Here is a 20,179-nt window from a genome sequence, read left to right as displayed (position 1 = left end):
TGTCTTTAGTGTTAAACTGTAAAACACTGTGGCCTTAGTCTTGGATTGTGGGAAGCTGTTTATACATGGCCAACAATGCATCAATTTCAATGCATACTGTCAACATGTGAGTAATTACTTTTAAAGTAAAGACCATGGGATCTGTAATATATGAACTCACTTTGCAACCATTTTTACATTTCCCTAAATTAGAAAGTAAGGTAGACAAGCTACATATTGTCATTTGTCTATTTTGCAGAGGTTCTGTAAACACTGTAGTAGGAATGGTAGCTATATCGATAATGGCTAGGTGAGCTAGCCGAAACGTCGCCACCTTCACGATTGTGTGAATAAAGACCTTACATTTTGCACCTTATGGGAGTGTGGTTGCTTTTCGTTTATTACTTTATACATACAGATAGTTAGATAGATAAATAGAAAAGGGATCTTTCCACAGCACCCAGATAAACAAAACAAGAAAAGTTTATTCCATGAATATTCTCTCACAAAAGTAACGTTTCTACCAGCTCATCCTGGTCTTTCTTAAGCAGAACTGGGTTGAGCTGGTCGAAACGTCTCTAAAACCAACACTACTTATAATAGTATTGTTTTCAATCCTGAGCTCCTTTTGAGCACATCTACTGCATTTACATAAAGTACATGATAATCTTCCGGCAAATCACACAAATGCAAAGGAGATAAAAGAAAAAACAAAAAGAAATACTTGCACCATATATATATATATATATATATATATATATATATATATATATACTCTTAAAAACAGAGTACAAGAAGAGTGCTATTTTACGTAAGTCTATAAATATTATAAAACAGACAAGCGACAAAATAAACCAGGATGAAAACAAATATTAAATCATTTCTTTGGGTTTGCAGGAGCAGCAAAGAAGACAGACTGAGTAACCCACACATTCCATGTTTGGCCATTCAGCTTTTCAATGCTTAGAAATAATATGAGCCTTGTTGGGAAAACTCTCAGAGTGAACAGATTTATCATTTCAAAGAACGAAGCCTTGGAGGTAAGTGTGAGATCTCCCAAATACGTCAATCCAGCATTCTAATATACAAACCTCTCCAGTAACTCGATTTACAGAGCAAGTCAACTCTGTGCCAGCCTCAGCCTACCCCACAGATAATCTAGATGCAGCCTTCTGTGTCTCATTTATCCTGTATTTCCTATCTCTGTTATAGTTCCCTCAGCACTATAGACCTAATTTTTCGACCCTGAAATCCCATCATCTGCAATAAGAACCCAACCAACAAGCCACACTGGGGACTGGCAGGTATTGTCAAAATCTGACTCGAAATCTGGTGTTAGATTGTAATGCATGAGGCATACTAAACAGCATAAAAAACACGCCAACGCTGAAAGCTACATCTAAATGTCCAGTATTTATGACTTGTTCTACTGCAACAGTAAAGTAAAAAACATTAACGCAAACATTGGCGTACATATAGTTACATAGTTACATAGTTAGTACGGTCGAAAAAAGACATAGCCCAAGTGTACTTCTCCAACAGCTGAGATCAGTTATTTATGCTAGCAATGTTAGACATACTGTTCTTATAGAAATACATTATTTTACCATTAGAAAAAAAAAAAGATTTCCAGGTAGAGAGGAAAAGTACAACATTATTTTGCCTTGTAGCCATTGTTAATATGGCATGTGGTTGAGTAATATTTTTTTTTTCTGGCTTTAAAGGATTGGTGGTTGGTACAGTACCAGCATAGTATAATAGGAGGACCATGTGTTGGTAAATAAAAAAGTATTCGGAAAATGCAGAAAAGGAATACATAAACATAAAACTTAATTTTAAGTAAATAATTGCTAAATGACCAAAGTGTAAGATAAGAGGTGAACATACAGATAAAGGTTGTGTTGAAGCCTCTAAGTAATTTGTATAATTAAATTATAAATAATATACATTACATTGTCTAGGTACCAAACTGGGGACCCTTACTGATCATTAGACAGAGCCAGGAGAAGAGCACTTAGCACTTCTCTCCCCTGCTTGCTGTGATCTCGTTCCATAGACTTTCAATGGAGCCCATCTCCTGCAGCGAGATGGAGTCGGCAGCAAGGTGAGGGGAGAAGTGTTCAGCCAACTCATTTAAACAGTCAGAGGGGATCTGAACACCCAAACCTTGACAGATCAAAACCTTTGACGTGTCTTGTCTCATAACCTTGTATTGGTGCTGGTCTGGAATGACTCCCCATTGGTGGGTGACAGACCACAATGCAAGGATACTATCAATAAATCAGTCACAAATTTGTAAATTGAGTATACTTAAAGGAGTTATCCTTGAAAAAACTTTTAATATATATATATATATATATATATATATATATATATATATATATATCTCAACTGGCTCCAGAAAGTTAAAGGGGTACTCCCATGGAAAACTTTTTCTTTTTTTTAAATCAACTGATGCCAGAAAGTTAAACAGATTTGTAAATCACTTCTACAAAAAAATCTTAATCCTTCCAGTACTTTTTAGGGGCTGTATAAGAGAAATCCAAAAAAGAAATGCCTTTCCTCTGATGTCATGCCCACAGTGCTCTCTTCTGACCTCTGCTCTCCATTTTAGGAATTGTCCAGAGCAGCATATGTTTGCTATGGGGATTTTCTTCTGCTCTGGACAGTTACATAGTTACATAGTTAGTACAGTCGAAAAAAGACATATGTCCATCTAGTTCAACCAGGGAAATAAGGGGTAGGGGTGTGGCGCGATATTGGGGAAGGGATGAGATTTTATATTTCTTCATAAGCATTAATCTTATTTTGTTCCAGGAATGTATCTAATCCTGTTTTAAAGCTGTTAATTGTTCCTGCTGTGACCAGTTCCTGAGGTAGACCGTTCCATAAATTCACAGTCCTCACGGTAAAGAAGGCGTGTCGCCCCTTGAGACTAAACTTTTTCTTCTCCAGATGGAGGGAGTGCCCCCTCGTCCTTTGGGGGGGTTTAACCTGGAACAGTTTTTCTCCATATTTTTTGTATGGGCCATTAATATACTTATATACGTTTATCATATCCCCCCTTAAACGTCTCTTCTCAAGACTAAACAATTGTAACTCCTTTAATCGCTCCTCATAGCTAAGATGTTCCATGCCCCATATTAGTTTAGTCGCGCGTCTCTGCACCCTTTCCAACTCCGCAGTGTCCCTTTTATGGACAGGTGACCAAAACTGAACAGCATATTCCAGGTGAGGCCGTACCAATGCTTTATAAAGGGGGAGTATTATGTCCCTGTCCCTTGAGTCCATGCCTCTTTTGATACATGACAATATCCTGCCGGCTTTGGAAGCAGCAGCCTGACATTGCATGCTATTCTGTAGTCTGTGATCTACAAGTACACCCAGATCCTTCTCTACCAGTGACTCTGCCAGTTTAATCCCCCCTAAGACATACGATGCATGCAGGTTATTAGTACCCAGATGCATAACTTTACATTTATCCACATTGAACCTCATTTGCCAAGTGGATGCCCAGACACTTAGTCTATCCAAGTCATCTTGTAACTTATGCACATCCTCTATAGACTGTACTGTGCTACAAAGCTTGGTGTCATCTGCAAAGATAGAAACAGAGCTGTTAATACCATCCTCTATATCATTGATAAATAATATTCCTAAAATGGACAGCAGAGGTCAGCAGAGAACACTGTGGTCATGACATCAGAGGAAATGCATTTCTTTTTTTGATTTCTCTTTAGTATACAGCCCATTAAAAGTACTGGAAGGATTAAGATTAGTAATTAATTAGAAGTGATTTACAAATCTGTTAAACTTTCTGGCACCAGTTGATTTAAAAAAAAAAAAGTTTTCCATGGGAGTACCCCTTTAAACTGATTTGTAAATTACTTCTATTAAAAAAATATTAATCCTTTCAGTACTTATGAACTGCTGAAGTTGAATTGTACCTTTCTCGGGAACTGTCCAGAGTAGGAGCAAATCCCCATAGCAAACCTCTTCTACTCTGTGCAGTTCCTGAGACAAGCAGATATGTCATCAGAGAGCACTGTTGCCAGACAGAAAAGAACAACTCAACTTCAGCAGCTGATAATTATTGGAAGAATAAATATTTTTTAATAGAAGTAATTTTACTAATCTGTTAGACTTTCTGGAGCCAGTTGATATATCAAAAAAAAAAAAGTTTTTTCCTGGAATACCCCTTTAAGATATATCACAGGATACTACACTTATTGATAAATAACATTCCTTCCTCCTTATGAAAGCTCTCTAATCCGAAGAGGAAAATCAAAGTGTATTTTAGAGGTTGAGTGAAGACAAAGCAAAACAAGATTTTATCAATATATACCTTGATGTTCTTAATTACAAAATCAGTCTTCTACTGAGCAGGTGGAGCCCTTTACGATTTTTCGGGTATAATTTATTTTTATTTATTTTTTACTATACAGCCTAAAAGTGGCAATAAGGCAATAAGCAGGGAAAGAACTCAGGTCAGATCAAGAGTTCTTGTGCTATGTTTATCCAAAAATATCTTTGTAGGGTAGTTGGTTGTCTATTTACACTCATGCAAGGGCCAACACAAAAAGAGTAGCACCCATGTAAGACCACTATATGAGCCCCTAATTTCATATGCTCGTCATAGGGTACCCCATTATGGGTTCCATCATAGTACACCAACAATTATCAGTCATGGAATCCATCAGCCATTACATGAGAGAATTGTATTTGACCACTTAATTCTAGGTACTGATATAATTCCAAGACATCATGACCTCTTTTTGGGCTGTAAAACCCTGTTCACAATAAGAGATGTGTTTCTGGAAGCTGTAAGTGAAATGTTTTCTTTGTTTTCAAACTCTGCAAACAGTTTGCAAATGTATTTTAAATGAATGGAATGGAAACGTGTTTTAAAAACATGCTTATATGATGCATCCAGGCCTGGCAGTTAAGCTAGAAATGTTTACTGAGGAGAATGTAGCTACAAAAAGCATTGTGCTCCCCACAGAACTGGACGTGGAATGCCTTCAACTTCTCGTCAATCTCATTGTTGCCAATTTCCTTCAAAGCATTGTGTTCCTTATTTCCATTTTTGTACTCAAAGTACATAATGTCCCAAAGTATTTTAGGAGACTGAAACTCTTCAATGAGCTTTAGAGACTTTTCTCACTTTTTAACAAAATAGATACATATGCAGGAGACATGTTTATTAATAGCAAATACATCCACATATGAAAACATGCTTCCTTGTTATCTACAATACTGTGCAGAGGTTTTAGGCAGGTGTGCCAAAAAGCTACAAAGTAGGAATGCTTTCAAAAATAGAAGTGTATAAGATTTATTGTATTAATGAACAAAATGCAAAGTGAATGAACTAAAGAGAAACAAATCAATATTGGGGGTGACCACCTCAAAATAGCATCAATCCTTCTAGGTACGTGTACACAGTTTTTGAAGAAGCTCGACAAGGAGGTTGTTTCAAACCTCTTGAAAAACTAACCAGATGCGTGCTTACATTTTCTCAAGTCTCTTCATCCATTTCCATACAGACTCGAAGATGTTTAGATCGGGACTCTGTGGAGACCATATCATCACTTCCAGAACTCTTTGTTCTTCTTTACAATAGAACATTCTTAATAATATTGGCTATATGTTTGGGGTTGTTGTCCTGCCACAGAATACACATTTGGATCCAATCAGAGGCCCCTTGATAGCAGGTGTCCTACTTTGCATCACTTCTTCAACACCTGCCTAAAACATTGCAAAGTACTGCATTAGAAATGGAATACCTAAATATTGGAAGGGGAGACTCATCAAAACATGTGTAGAGGAAGAGTGGTGCAGTTGCTAAAAACAACAAGATTGCTTCTTTCTTTTTTAAAAGGGCCTATGAGAAATGAAAGAAGCAATCTGATTGGTTACTATTGGCAACTGCACCACTTTTCCTCTACACATGTTTTGATAAATCCCTCCTGCGTCTTTTACTGAAAACATCATCACCTGTCAAATGTGTAAAAAAAATAAAAATAAAAAAAGAAGTGTCCTCAAAAATATATATGGGATACAAGAAAGAAAAAAAAAACATGTTGTTTCCAAATAATATATTCTAAAATGTTTAAAAATTTGGAAATTTATTATTTTATTTTTTAATAACTGTTTATTTTTGAGTTTTTCTTTTTTTTTCCTTAACTTGTAGCAAAAGAAAAACATTTTCATTGTTGGTTTTTCGCCTGAACATAAAATGTAGGAACTTTTTTAAATAATCTTCATTAGAAACGCCCTACCATTCAACTGCATACTCTGTATTAGAGATACCAGCTTATTAAGTGGACAGGGGGGAGTGAAATCTTAGAGGGCAGCTCACACCGGCTGGTGAAAGAAAGAAGAGCTTACAAAAGACAGTTTTTTTTAGCAACAAGGTAGAGGTTGAATAGCAACTTTTGTAATCCAAGCCTTTGCAATGCTGCCTTGTAAGAAGGACAACCTTCTTCTGACTTCAACACAGACTTCAACATATTTCTTTTGCCTCAGCAATCTTCTTTAAATAATATATTTCACTGTTTATGAAGATAAAAGACATTCATCCATTGAAGATTAGGGACAAAATAATGAGAAATGCAGAAAAAAAGAAAGAAAAACTAAACTCCAAGTAACATAACAATACCGCCACGTCATTTTGTTGCTGAATGTCTTTAGTTCTCATATTTTAATTAATCTCTTCATCGTAGTTAACAATGCACCAGGGCTAAACGCCATCTCGAGCGAGAAAATAGTGTATGGCTGCGCCAGTGACATTAGGAGAGATTGGCTGCTGAGTTTCTGATGAATAACCTTTTGTATATACAATTAGACTTCTTTTATTGTCTGTGCTCGATTTTATCTATTCATCACCCACATATTAAAAATAATAATTAATTTGTGTGCTTCCCATAGGTCTGCTGAAGAGCTGTCAAGGCCATTGTTTCCATCTCTAAAGAAGAACTGCAATAAGGAAAAATGGTCTCTATGTGCCTTTCACATCCTACAGTACAAGGTAACCTTAGGGGTTAAAGGAAGTGGCGATTTATGTCATCCTTAGGAAAACCAATGCTTGTCAACTGAAGAGGAATAGAAATGTATCTCTCATATAACAGTGCCATTTGCATAATTAGTCATCCTCCAATTAGCGCCACCTCTTGAGATTCCCGTTTTCATATTTTTCTCCTATTTCTATTTAGGGACACATTTGTATAAGTGGACTATCACTCATTTTACCCCTGGCATCTATCTAGGCTTGGCTGGTTAACATTATCTCCTGTGACTTAATTTCTTTCAATTAAAAATGTAACTGTCAGGAATAAATATGGATATCCAACCTCATTTCATCCTTAATAAGTTGGAAGAGGCTTTTATTAGTGCTATAAATCAAGAGATCTGTTGCTACCAGGGGATAGGGTGTGATTGGAAGCTGAGATAGTTTATGTCTAGCCGCAGTTGGATATCATTTTTGACTTGCCTGCTGAATTTTTGTCCAGTGAGGTAGGCAATAGATCTAAAGGGGTGACCTTTTATTCAAACAGTTCATTTTCAGATGACTTATCAAGGTACATGCAGCTCCCAAAGGATATATCTGTTCAGAATTCATTCCTGTAGCACCTAAAAGACATTAGACAGAATTAATATATATATATATATATATATATATATATATATCTATATATATATATATATATATATATATATATATATATATATAGTGAATTTGAGTAGCCATATCTTGTAATACCTTTTTTATTGGACTAACAGAATTTTGTAGAGACACGCTTTCATGAATCCGAAAAAAATCCTACCAAATTTTGCTAGTCAAATAAAAAAGTATTAAAAGATGCTGCAACATTTTTTGATTTTGATATATATATATATATATATATATATATATATATATATATATATATTACATGCTTGTAAGTAGTAAAAAAAAATCTCTAATTTTATAAAAAAAAAAAAAAGGAAAAACTTGATTTTATCTGGCCTTTCTAACTGCTATGCCTGTTGTGGCATCCATATTAATAATGTCTATCTTTTAGGCAGCATACCCCTACCATGTTATAGTAAAAATATGCAGTATATGATGCTGACATTTGGAAAGCATGATATTCCAAGTGACAGTCTATGTTATTAAAGGGATATTCCGGGAAAAACTTTTTTTTTTTTTTTTTTATATCAACTGGCTCCAGAAAGTTTAACAAATTTGTAAATGACTTCTATTAAAAAAACGTAATCCTTCGAATAATTATCAGGAGCTGAAGTTGAGTTGTTCTTTTCTGTCTGGCAACAATGCTCTCTGCTGACATCTCTGCTTTCTCCTGGAGAGGATCGAAACGTCACTGTTGTATTCACTTTTTTTGATGGAATAAAATATCACTTTTTTCATAACCATGGAGTGCTGCACTGAAATCTATTTCTATGGACATTGAGAAATCGATGGACTTGATTTTAAGGAGTGGCCTGCATCCTGCACTTTAATCTTTTATAACTGGAGTGCTGTTGTATTTTTTGATAACCCCTTTAATCAGATTTTTCAAACAATACATTTTGGTGGTATAATTCATTGACCTATGGGGGGCATTTATCATTGTAGGGGTAAGTGAAGCATTTTTTCCCCCTTTTTTGTGTGCTGGTAATGTGTAGGAGCACTAAATGTATTAAATGGTTGCAGGGAATTTGAAAAAGTTTGTGCAGGTCACATTTTCTGAAATTTCACTCTTCACATACACCAAAAAGCTAAGCTAAGTCTGGGCTAGTGTATGTGACTTTTAGGTGGTTTTTGTGCCAAAATGTGTGACTTTTTAAAAAAGTCACAATTGATAAATTCGTTACCACTGCATAAGACTAACCTTAACAGCTGGTCTGTTCACATTATTGTTTTTATTTTAACTCCTTAAGGACCAGGTGTTTTTTGTTTTTTGCACTTTCGTTTTTTCCTCCTTACCTTTAAAAAATCATAACTCTTTCAATTTTGCACCTAAAAATCTGTATTATGGCATATTTTTTGCACCACCAATTCTACTTTGTAATGACATCAGTCATTGTACCCAAAAATTTACCGCGAAACGGGAAAAAAATCATTGTGCAACAAAATTGAAAAAAAAATGCCATTTTGTAAATTTTGGGGGCTTCCGTTTCTACGTAGTACATTTTTCCTTACAAATGACACCTTTTATTTATTCTCTAGGTCCATACGGTTAAAATGATACCCTACTTGTATAGGTTTGATTTTGTATTACTACTGAAAAAAAATCATAAATACATGCAGGAAAATTTATACGTTTAAAATTGTCATTTTCTGAGCCCTATAACTTTTTTATTTTTCCATGTTCAGGGAGTTATGAGGGCTCATTTTTTGGCGACATGATCTGAAGTTTTTGTCGGTACCATTTTTGCATTGATCAGACTTTTTGATCGCTTTTTATTCATCTTTTCATGATATAAAAAGTGATCAAAAATACGCTATTTTGGACTTTGGTATTTTTTTCGCGTACGCCATTGAACGTGCGGTTTAAAAAGTGGTATATTTTTATAATTCGGACATTTCCGCACGCGGCGATACCACATATTTTATTTACACAAATTTTTTTTTTTTATTCTTGGAAATGACAGGTGATTCAAACTTTTATTAGGGGAAGGGATCATTGAAAGGGATAATGATTTTTTTTACACTTTTCCTATGCAATATTATAGCTCCTATAGGGGGCTATAACATTGCATTAACTGATCTTTTACACTGATGGATCCATCTCCATAGGAATGGATCAATCAGTGTTTTCAGCGATTGAATGCTCAAGCCTGGATCTCAGGCTTGAAGCATTCATTCGGCGATCGGACAGCGCAGGAGAAGGTAAGCAGACCTCCTCCTGTGCTACAGCTGTTCGGGATGCCGCGATTATACCGCGGCGATCCCGAACAGCTCCCTGAGCTAGCCGGGCACTTTTACTTTCGTTTTAAGCCGCGCGGCTCAGCTTTGAGCGCGGCTAAAAGGTTAATAGTGCGCGGCACCGCAATCAGTGCCGTGTGCTATTAGAGGCGGGTCCCAGCTTCACTATGACGCCGGGCCCACCGCGATATGATGCGGGGTTACCGTGTAACCCCGCATTATATCACGGGAGCGGGACTAGGGGCGTAAGTTTACGCCCTTGGTCCTTAACAGGTTAAGTAGAAACTAAAAGTCGCAAAAAATAGCCTAAGGTGCAGCACTGCACCAAATATGCGACAAATGTGCACACAAAAACAGATGTAAAGACAATGATAAATGCCCCCCATTGTTCCTTATGATGATTTCTTCTTAAGCTATGTAAAATATTTGTAGTTTTCTAATGACATCACTTCCTGTTTCAGCATTTTCAAAGTGTAGTGTCTTCATAGATCTAGCTTGAATCTGGTTGAGAACAGTATGGGGGCTCCACCCAAGAAAGCCAAACTTGGCTCTCAGTTCTGGGCTAAGTTAAACATATACATCAACTAAAAAGGTGAAATGCTTATAAATTGGGAAAAAAAGTGGAAATGTGAATAGAAAGCGGGTATTGGTTACATTATTGAAGGGAAAATCTTTCTTCTGGAATAAGGCTTTAACCATTCATGTCTTCTTCAAGCGGGAAGGTAAAGATATAAGGAGATTCTATGTAGATGACATGATAACATTACGATTTTGAAATAGGCAAAATATACTTAATATTAAGTCTAAATCAGGGCCCAAGTCCTGCAGGTAAGCATGGCAACACAGTTCTTGCACTTTTTCCACAGCAGGAACACTGTTCCCATTAGCAGCAGTCCTGCAAGATCAGCCCTTGAAAAACTTGAGTTCCCACACTTTTTTTTCCCCAGGACTTGACCTCTGGTCTAAATACATTGTGATCATGAAAATGAGGGTTCCTTGTCCCTTGAACTGAGTAACAACAATTTGGTTGTTGTTCCATTCACTTGCCATTTTGAAGATAACTAAGTGCTGTACTTGGCTTTCTTTGGCAGTCCCAAAGTGAGTGGGTAGAGTAAAATCTGAGAATGTATTCACCCACTGCCACTCCATTCATCCGGTGGACAAGGAACCTCCACCCTCATGGTTGCTAGAGGTCCCAATGGTTGGATCCCCACCAATCACCTGCTTATCTTATTGTCTTAGCTTAGCTTCTGGAGGGGAATATTAATAGTAGGACATTTCTCTAATAACTGAACATGCTCTATTAGGGAAGAAAACATAGGGCTGTCTATAGCAGGCCCCTCATCAAGAGCAGTTCCCGTATGCCTTCTATAACAGTGCATGTTTCATGCCCCTAATGAATATGCCTATACATTTAACACTCCACTTCAAGAAAGAGTCTTTTCCAATGTATATAAATAATAAATGAAATCAGAAAGGCAGAGACCTAGGTTGCCAATTATTCAGTGAAGAACGGAACATAATCACTTCTATGTCCTAGTGTCCAGTCCCCATTTCTTACGGAGCCGTACAAGTATTTCATTGCTCTCTTGTCAGCAAGAAGCTCTGTTAGCTGTTAATGGCTTGAATGGCTGAGTTAATGAGGTGCAGTTGATTGCATATTAGATATTCAGGAGACACATTCATTAGCTGTCTTACTGTATATTGCAGTTCAGATGGCTTCATTTGAATACAGAGGATGGTTCGAAGCAGGAAAGAGGAGGCCCACCGAGGGCTTCTTGTCATTGGGGACTTTTTCAGCATATTCAGAGTTGTTACAGATTAATAAAAAGCTAGTTAGTCTTTGGTATGAAGTGTATAGACACAAAGACTCCTTGTGCTGGAAAAGTCAAACCAAGAATTATAGCAAGTGATTGTCTTAGCAGTCACTTTCAAACACTTGTCAATGCCTTATATAAGGAAGACATGTTTTACTCATATCATCATCCTTTTGGATCTGGTTTACAAGTGTGAGGGTAAATGAAAGAATAAAACTTTATGACAATTTATCTACAATGTCGATGTAAAATGTCTGCAATGTTGAATATACACAAAAGAGGTATTTTTTACACAGTCTTCATTTTTGAAGGATTGAAAGGACTAGAGGAAAAAGACTATTCGAGTCTATCAAGGACCTTTCATCTTCTATTGTATAAGTGTACCCTTCTCTTCATATCTTGATATAGAAACTGTTATTTACAGCTTTACATTCTAAGCCAAATCTCTGGGGCAAATCAAACATCCTGGGTCCTAGGACAAAATCTATATGTTACTTACAACTAAACGGTTATATTAAGCACCCTCTGTACCAGAGGCATAACTTGCAGCTTCTGGGTTCCAATGCAAAATGTGCAACAGGGCCCCATGTGCCATTTATAATATTGGTGTTTTATGGAACAGATGTGGCTTGGGGCCCCGGTGTTACTGCTACCTCTGAACCCCCTATACAAAAGGATAGCTGGCAGCTACACACTCCACGCTTCCCAAACCTGTGTACGGACTGGGCGGCAGCATTCCACGCCCAAGCAGGATACACATGTAAAAACAAGGAGATGTCCATCAGTCGGAGCAGGTGGAAAACAAGAACTTTTTTATTGGATCATAACAGGAACAAAACAACCATAAAACACCAAATGCCAGTTGTGTTTCTAAACACAGTAATACATATAGCTACGCTCTACATCCAACTGCACCTACTTATGGTAAATACTGAATAAATAATATGATATTAAACAAATCGATATGTGCAAACATCAGTATGTACAAAATAGACAGGAGATTAATCATTTCTATTGATTTTCTTTATGCTAGTGATATCCATTGGAGCTGTAAGTATGGAAAACAATGGATATATAGGTGTGCGAATGTGTGTATCCTACTGGATGATTGTAATTCAAATATACATTATATATTATAATATATATATATATATATATATATATATATATATATATATATATATTATAATATAAAATGTATATTTGAATATAAACATCTACATTTTTGTGCCCAGGCTGCCCCCCACCCCCACCCCCAGGGATGGTGAGGATATGTAGTTTATAAGTGTCTCCCACTGGTCCCATAATTAGTTCCCTGGGTGAGGAGCTATACTCGCCTAGTTCCATCTTCTCTGGCTGTAATCACACCCCCCTCAGTGGGATTGACAGCCCTCGTCACCGCTTTGCTCCCTAAGCAGATGGAGCAGAGTGATGACACAGTCCGTGGTCAAGATGTGTGATTACAGCCAGAGAAGATGAGAAGACGGGACTAAGTGAGTATTGCTCCCGCCCAGGGGAACTACTTAGCGGCTGGTGGGGGATACTTTTAAAATATATATCCTCACCATCCCTGTTGGCAGAAATGCCTCCCAGGAATGGTTAGGAAGAAAATTCCACCATATACATGGTAAAATCTTTTGACAATTTCCCTTTAAAATAAATGATTGACGAAAGGTCTCAATTTGACTCTTCATCCAAAAGTCCCCATTTTTATGATTTTCATTTCACTCTGACAATACCAAAACAAGGCGGATCTATATGGAAAAAGATGGCCTACCTAGCCAACTATCTGAGGGAGTGTGAATATTGTATACAAAAAAGTGCAATGGTCTTATAAATAAGTGTACAGGCAGCTAGTATAAAATGTTCATTTTGACTCGTTTTACTTTGAGAGACAAGAGCTAACAGAGTAGCTACCGTACATCTGTGTTGTTATTAATGCATAGTATTATTATCAGCGCTGAACCACGGCAGCGATAACACTACAAGTGTATGTATTAGAGAAAAGATGAGCTTGCAGATGAAAAGAAAGATTGTATTCAATCCAGGCGCAGAAAAAAATCCAATTCTACATTACCACTGATTTTGATAATTCGTAACCCCATCTGAAGTGCATTTCTATTATGTACAAATAGAAATCCAGTAACTGCTGCCTAGAAACCCATCTAAATAACTGAATAAATATAATGCTTGCATGCTATTTGCCAGTATACATGTAAACCCCTATGAGAGGCCTCCTGTTTGCATTAAAGATTATTACTGAGCCTATCAACCAATAAGAGCGCCTTTCCATTCATTCTTCCATTCTCTATAGAGGAATCAAGGCTCTTACTGAGCCCCAGCTGTTACTGAACTACATTCTCCAAGATGTTCAGCCAGGGGAGATGCAGCTAGCAAACAGCTGGAGCCTAGGAAATTGCCCATCTTGGTATTGGTTTGCTAATATGTTACTGTGTTATTCACTGCAATGAATTATCCCGTGATTACATTGCATTCATAACATAGCCTGGCAGTAGCTACAGAGTTTACTTGACCTTGTTGCTGTTTCTTAAAGGCAAAGTATAAAAAGGAAAAATAAACTAAAACTGCTTTAAAAGTGAAATTTACCTAAATGCATCTTCTTCATTTTATATAAATGTATAAAAAGCTTTTAAACTTTGCAGATCTTCAAATTTTCTTTACTATTTATTTAACTTTAAAGGACATCTGCGGAAAAATACAATAGGATAGGGGATAAGTGTCTGATCTCGGGGGTCCAAGTGCTGGGACCCCCCCCCCGCGATCTCCTTCACAGAGCCACGGCTCTGCTGCAGCTCTCCTGTGCAGGAGGCGTACCAGCCGCAGCGTAACGTGCCACGGCCAACACGCCTCCTCCATGTAGTTCTATGAGAGAGGCAGGGAGGCAGCATTCGTGCCTCCCCTCCTCTGCCATAGAACTGTATGTGGTGGAGGCAGGGAGGGGGCAAAACTGTCGACCTCTCTAGGTCGACGCTATGTGCATTAGCTCTCTCACTGAGCGCTAATGCGGGGGCCCCAGCGGTCGGACCCCCCCCCCCCCCACCCGATCAAACACTTATCCCCTAAAGGAATAAGTGTAATAATGCTGCAGTTGTCCTTTAAATCTGTCGGCTCTAGATTATGAGAGTCCAAGTGTCAAAATGGAGGAGCTGAGCCACAGCATGCATGTCTTCTCCCTCCCCCACCCCTCTTGACTGGGGTGGGGAGAAGAGGTTGCATGCATCCTGCAGGCCCGCATCGCCTCCTTGAAACTGAGCTCTGAACATGATATAGTGCTGCTGACTAATTCTCTCCTTAGACTCTAGAATAAATGTATACTAATGTTAAAATTGCATTTAGAACATGTATGCCATATTCACAGGATATGCCATAAAAGATTGATAGTTGCCAATCCGATCTCTCTAAAACTGAAACCCTCCCCCCAACCCACCCCAACCCACTACATCCTTTGCCTGCCAGAGGTAGTCAGGAAGCAAAAAATAGCTAAGCTGACTGCTTTACACAGTTTGTGTAACTCCCATTTATGTTAATGGGAATTGTGTAAACACCAATAGCTACCACATTCTTTCCATAACTCTTGAGCAATGGAAACAACATAGATAGCAGTTCTAAATTGTATACCAACTCCCAATAACCCCTGTAGAAGGGAATATCCCTTTAACCACTCCTAAAAATTCAAGTTAACTGTGCCAATAGCTTCCAATCCTCCACTGTACCACTGATAAACAGTAATAGAAATAAGGCTGTCAATCAGAAGTGGGATGACAAGGTGAACAAAACAGTAGGGCTTGTCTTGATGCAAATACTGAAACTAGAAAACACAACATTTTTCAAAAAGTATACCACAGGCATACACAATCCGCACAAAGCTGAAATTGATTAACTCATTTCCTTTAATGATACTTAAGCTGAGTGTAAGAGATTACCAGGGGTACTGTAACTTAGAATAACTGTTGTATATATTCTAAATAATGACACATTAATAACGATGGCAGTAAAGCATTTCACTATTTTTTGCAGTCTTATAGTAAGTGGTGGATATATCTGGGTGCTGCCACTCCATTCACTTCGGACACATCGGACATTAGGTAATCAGTGAGTGGTGGCCCCAGAAGAAGCTGGAGGGTGAAACATGTTGGGGAGTATGATGGAGAATCACTGCTGATCACTGTGGCCTTGGGATCTTTGATCCAGTGCTATTTTTTTTTTTTTTTTTTTTTGTACTATTGCAATTGAGTGATGATAGACTTATGGGCATACTTTGTACATATACAATAGTTATCAGCTGAAGAGGCGGCAGAACAAGTAGCAGAGAGGAAGGCTAGTTCTATTTATCGTAGCAACTCCCTGTACTCTCTGCCCTGCCTGGCCGTACACAGCATTCATGACAACAGTACATAACAATAGTAAGAAGCTGCTTCTGGAGAAGAATGTGGCTGCAGCTTCTGGGACCAATTTGGACATAAGCAGGTACAATTGTCTGACACAATATATTTATAAGATTGCTTAAGAATAATTGGTTTTGGCAAAACTTAAATGAAATTTGAGATATACTTTAACCCCTTAAGGATGCAGGGTTTTTCCGTTTTTGCATTTAAATTTTTTCCTCATCACCTTCTAAAAATCATAACGCTTTCAATTTTGCACATAAAATTCCATATGATGGCTTATTTGTTGTGCCACCAATTCTACTTTGCAGTGACATTAGTAATTTTACCAAAAAATCCACAGCGAAACAGAAAAAAAAATTAATTGTGCAACAAAATTGAAGAAAAAATGCCATTTTGTAACTTTTGGGGGATTTTGTTTCTACGCAGTGCATTTTTCGGTGAAACTTACACCTTATATTTTGCGCCGTAATCTGAAGTTTTTATTGGCACAATTCTTGTATTTATCAGACTTTTTGATTGCTTTTTATTAATTTTTTCATGATATAAAAAGTGACCAAAAATACGCTATTTTGGACTTTGGAATTTTTTGCACGTACGCCATTGACCGTGCGGTTTAATTAATGATATATTTTTATAATTCGGACATTTCTGCATGCGACGATATCACATATGTTTATTTTTATTTACACTGTTTTTTTATGGGAAAAGGGGGGTGATTCAAACTTTTATTAGGGAAGGGATTAATGGGACTTTTATTAACTTTTTTTCACTTTTTTTTTGCAGTGTTATAGCTCCCATAACACTGTACACACTGATCTTTTACACTGTTCACTGCAAAGCCATAGCTTTGCATTGATCAGTGTTATAGGCGGTCGATTGCTCAAGCCTGTATCTCAGGCTTGGAGCAATCAATCGCCTATTGGATGTGATGGAGCAAGGTAAGGGGACCTCCGCTCGCATGCTAGCTGATCGGACATCCTGATTTTATCGCAGTGGTCCCTATAAGCCCGACTGAGCTGCCAGGAAGCTTTCACTTTCATATTAGACTTGGCAAAAAACTTTGATCACCGTGTCTAAAGGGTTAATAGCGCATGGTACAACGATCGGTGTCGCGCGCTATTAGCCCAGGGTCCGGGCAATCATTAGCCGCCGGGACCGACCCGGTATGATGGGTGGGTCACGGCGTGACCCCATTTTATTTACCGGAACCAGGCGTAGGGTGCACAGGTACGCCCTACGTCCTTAAGAGGACTTAATGACTTTGACAATGGGAATGATATCAAGCACACTTGGGGAGAATGTATGGTTCCCTGAGGCAGTGAGCATATAATTGTGCAAATAGTTTGCACAAGCTCCAACTTTATTAGTGCAAAGTGGGAGTGCATGCAAAGATGGGCACTGGTGCATGGAATTTGAAATTCCCCTCATTGCACGATTACTTATGGCTGAACTGCTGCAAAGTTTTAGCCTAAAATAACATTGTCTGCCACAACATGTCAATTTTACTAAAGTTCTTGTTGCCGGTTACTATACCTATGCTGTAAAACTGTAATATGTGGGACCTGAACAATGTACATTCACCCTATTATTTATGTCCTGATTTTCTTTCTTTGAGTGTTGGAGTCACCATCCTGCATGCTGAGGGGTTAAGGTTATCAGCACCGATAACAACTACAAATCCTAATCCTTAGCACAGGATTGTGTTGGTTGCTGTGTCTAATACATTGCCTGGGGAGAAAGAAAGCTGTATGATCTATCCATGACACCTCCAAGACTGTATAGGCTTTCAGTCTCCACATACAATGGCCTATAATTGCATCAATTAAAGGATTTGCTACTCGTTCTCCATTTGTACCATATAATGGTGAAAGTCATAACAGAAATTAGAACAGAGTCTGATATAACAGCTCAGAGTTGGCATTGTAATTTCTCAACAAGTAGCACATTATATTGTAGTTCTCCTCATCGGTCATACAAACAGCTCTGCAGAAGGCTAAAAATATAAAAAAGTAAAAAAAAAGGAAATATTTCATTGTGCTATAAGAAAATATTGTATGTAAGAATTTTGGCTTGAGAATACTAATGGAAATTAATGACTTCCCCTGAGCTGGTCAGCACTGTTCAGAAACATGCCTCTCCCAGTGACAATGACAACTTTCATTAACTTTTCTACATTGAAAATGATTTAGAATAGGAGCAAGCTACAACAGTAGAGCTTCATCTGAAATATTCCTATGTACCCTAATTTTACTTGTCCAAATTTGCTTGATTTATTCATATACTTTATGCAATCTGTTTGTGAAGAAAATAGAAAGAACACTCCAGAAAAAAAACATGTTTCCCATCATTGTTATGTGTATTTGTTAACATTGGTGCATGACAATAGGGACGAAGGCTGGTAACATTTAAAGGGGTATTCCGTTTTTTATTTTGACCGTGCTACAAGGGCTGTAAAATTTGTTTCATAATATAGTGTCTGTACCTGTGTTTGATGGCTGGTCTCACAATTTAATGTGATACTTGTCCCGGATGTTCATTTTTAACAGCATACAAAATGACTGTTTTCTCGGGCCTTTCCCAGGTTGTAGTGCAACCCGAGACATTACATCACTAATCAGGTGTTGAAAGGGAGCATGTATGTGCTTCAATAGGTGGAGTGACCGATGGTTGGGAGGGAGATCATTCTCCACAAGGCTGCAGGGAATTTTAATTTCAAGGATAGCATTCATGGAAGAGAACCTAGCTGTCCTGCAATGGGTGGGTTGGTTGATGTGTGGGAGGGAGAAACATCACCTCTCACCTAGAATCAAGGGATGCTGGGGATTGTAGTTGGAAGAAGGGAACAGAAACAGGAAATAGCTAGTTCACACAAAAACACACCAGCAGTGTTATGGGAACTCAGGACACGGCCATTTACCACCAATGCAAGCATGGATCCTTGGTAAGCATGTCCATTATTGTCTGGCAGGCAAGCATTAAAGTCACCTAATGTTGGATAACCCCTTTAAAGCCCGACACAAGTGAAAGCTTTCAGGTCTTAAGGAAAAAAAAATATATATGCCATTTGTGTTGTTTAACTGTAATGTAAATGATCTTTTGCTTATGTACTGTGTGTAGCTAATGGTGCTGAGTACGAATATTCAAAATGCAAATTTTTACCACAAATATTGGCACTTCACGATTTTGCAAATATTTTGAATATAGTGATATATATCCGTAATGACAACTATTGTTGTTTTTTTTTTTTTTTTTTTGCAAATGTATGCGAATATGCAAATTTTTATTGGCATTTCCAGTCAGAGGACACTGATCCCTCCCTTCTTTTAGGAGAAAGATATAATCACACATGTGCATTATGCAAATTTTAGTATGAATTTTCGCATGGAAAAAACTTTGCAAACATAGGACAAATATCGTAAATTCGAATATGGCCCCTGCCGCTCATCACAAGTAGCCAAAATGTTCTTGTATAACACTCTGGGCAAGTCTATGGGACTTCTGTCAAATCTGTAGATTGAAAGCCAAAAAGTAGTTTTTGTGCTGCCAGGGTTTGCTTTGGGCATCACTGGCACTGCAAAGGATTTCAATTCCAATGATTCCTTTCGCTTATCACAGACATTGCATCTATTTATGGATGCCTGCATGATTCACTATTACAAGATGTAAGGCAGTGGGGAAAGTGGGGAAATGAATGGAAACCCTACTAAAGGATAGGATTGGAGAGCATCTAAAATCCCATGGATTGTAATATGAAAAGCAACATAGGTTTCTTCAGGGAGATCGTGTCAAACAAATGTAATTGATTTTTTTTTTTTTACTGGGTGACTAAAATATTAGATATTAGTATTAGTACAGATGTACAGTAGACATTGCATATCTAGATTTTAGTAAGGCTTTTGACACTGTCCCACATAGAAGACTTATCAATAGACTACAGTCTTTGACCGGTCTTGGACTCCCATATTGTTGAGTGGATTAGACAGTGGCTGAGCGACAGACAACAGAGGGTTGTTGTCAATGGAGAATATTCAGAGCAACGTCTTGTCACCAGTGGGGTACCTCAGGGA

At 37.8% G+C, this 20,179-nt stretch overlaps 1 protein-coding gene and 1 long non-coding RNA gene across 6 annotated transcripts in view; one reads left to right on the top strand and one right to left on the bottom strand.

The window, feature by feature from the left end:
* The window catches only part of UNC5D (unc-5 netrin receptor D), a 670,113-nt gene that overhangs the window by 326,999 nt on the left and 322,935 nt on the right, over nucleotides 1-20,179 (bottom strand). The window lies entirely within an intron of this gene.
* The window catches only part of LOC130368158 (uncharacterized), a 102,775-nt gene that overhangs the window by 70,863 nt on the left and 11,733 nt on the right, over nucleotides 1-20,179 (top strand). Inside the window, exons 2-3 of the long non-coding RNA XR_008892304.1 lie at nucleotides 877-1,019; nucleotides 6,907-7,006. This is a non-coding gene — a long non-coding RNA (uncharacterized LOC130368158). The remainder of the gene's footprint in view (nucleotides 1-876; nucleotides 1,020-6,906; nucleotides 7,007-20,179) is intronic.

This window comes from Hyla sarda, chromosome 4, assembly GCF_029499605.1.
Source record: "Hyla sarda isolate aHylSar1 chromosome 4, aHylSar1.hap1, whole genome shotgun sequence".
Lineage (NCBI taxonomy): Eukaryota > Metazoa > Chordata > Amphibia > Anura > Hylidae > Hyla > Hyla sarda.
This window is presented reverse-complemented; position numbering and strand designations above follow the sequence as displayed.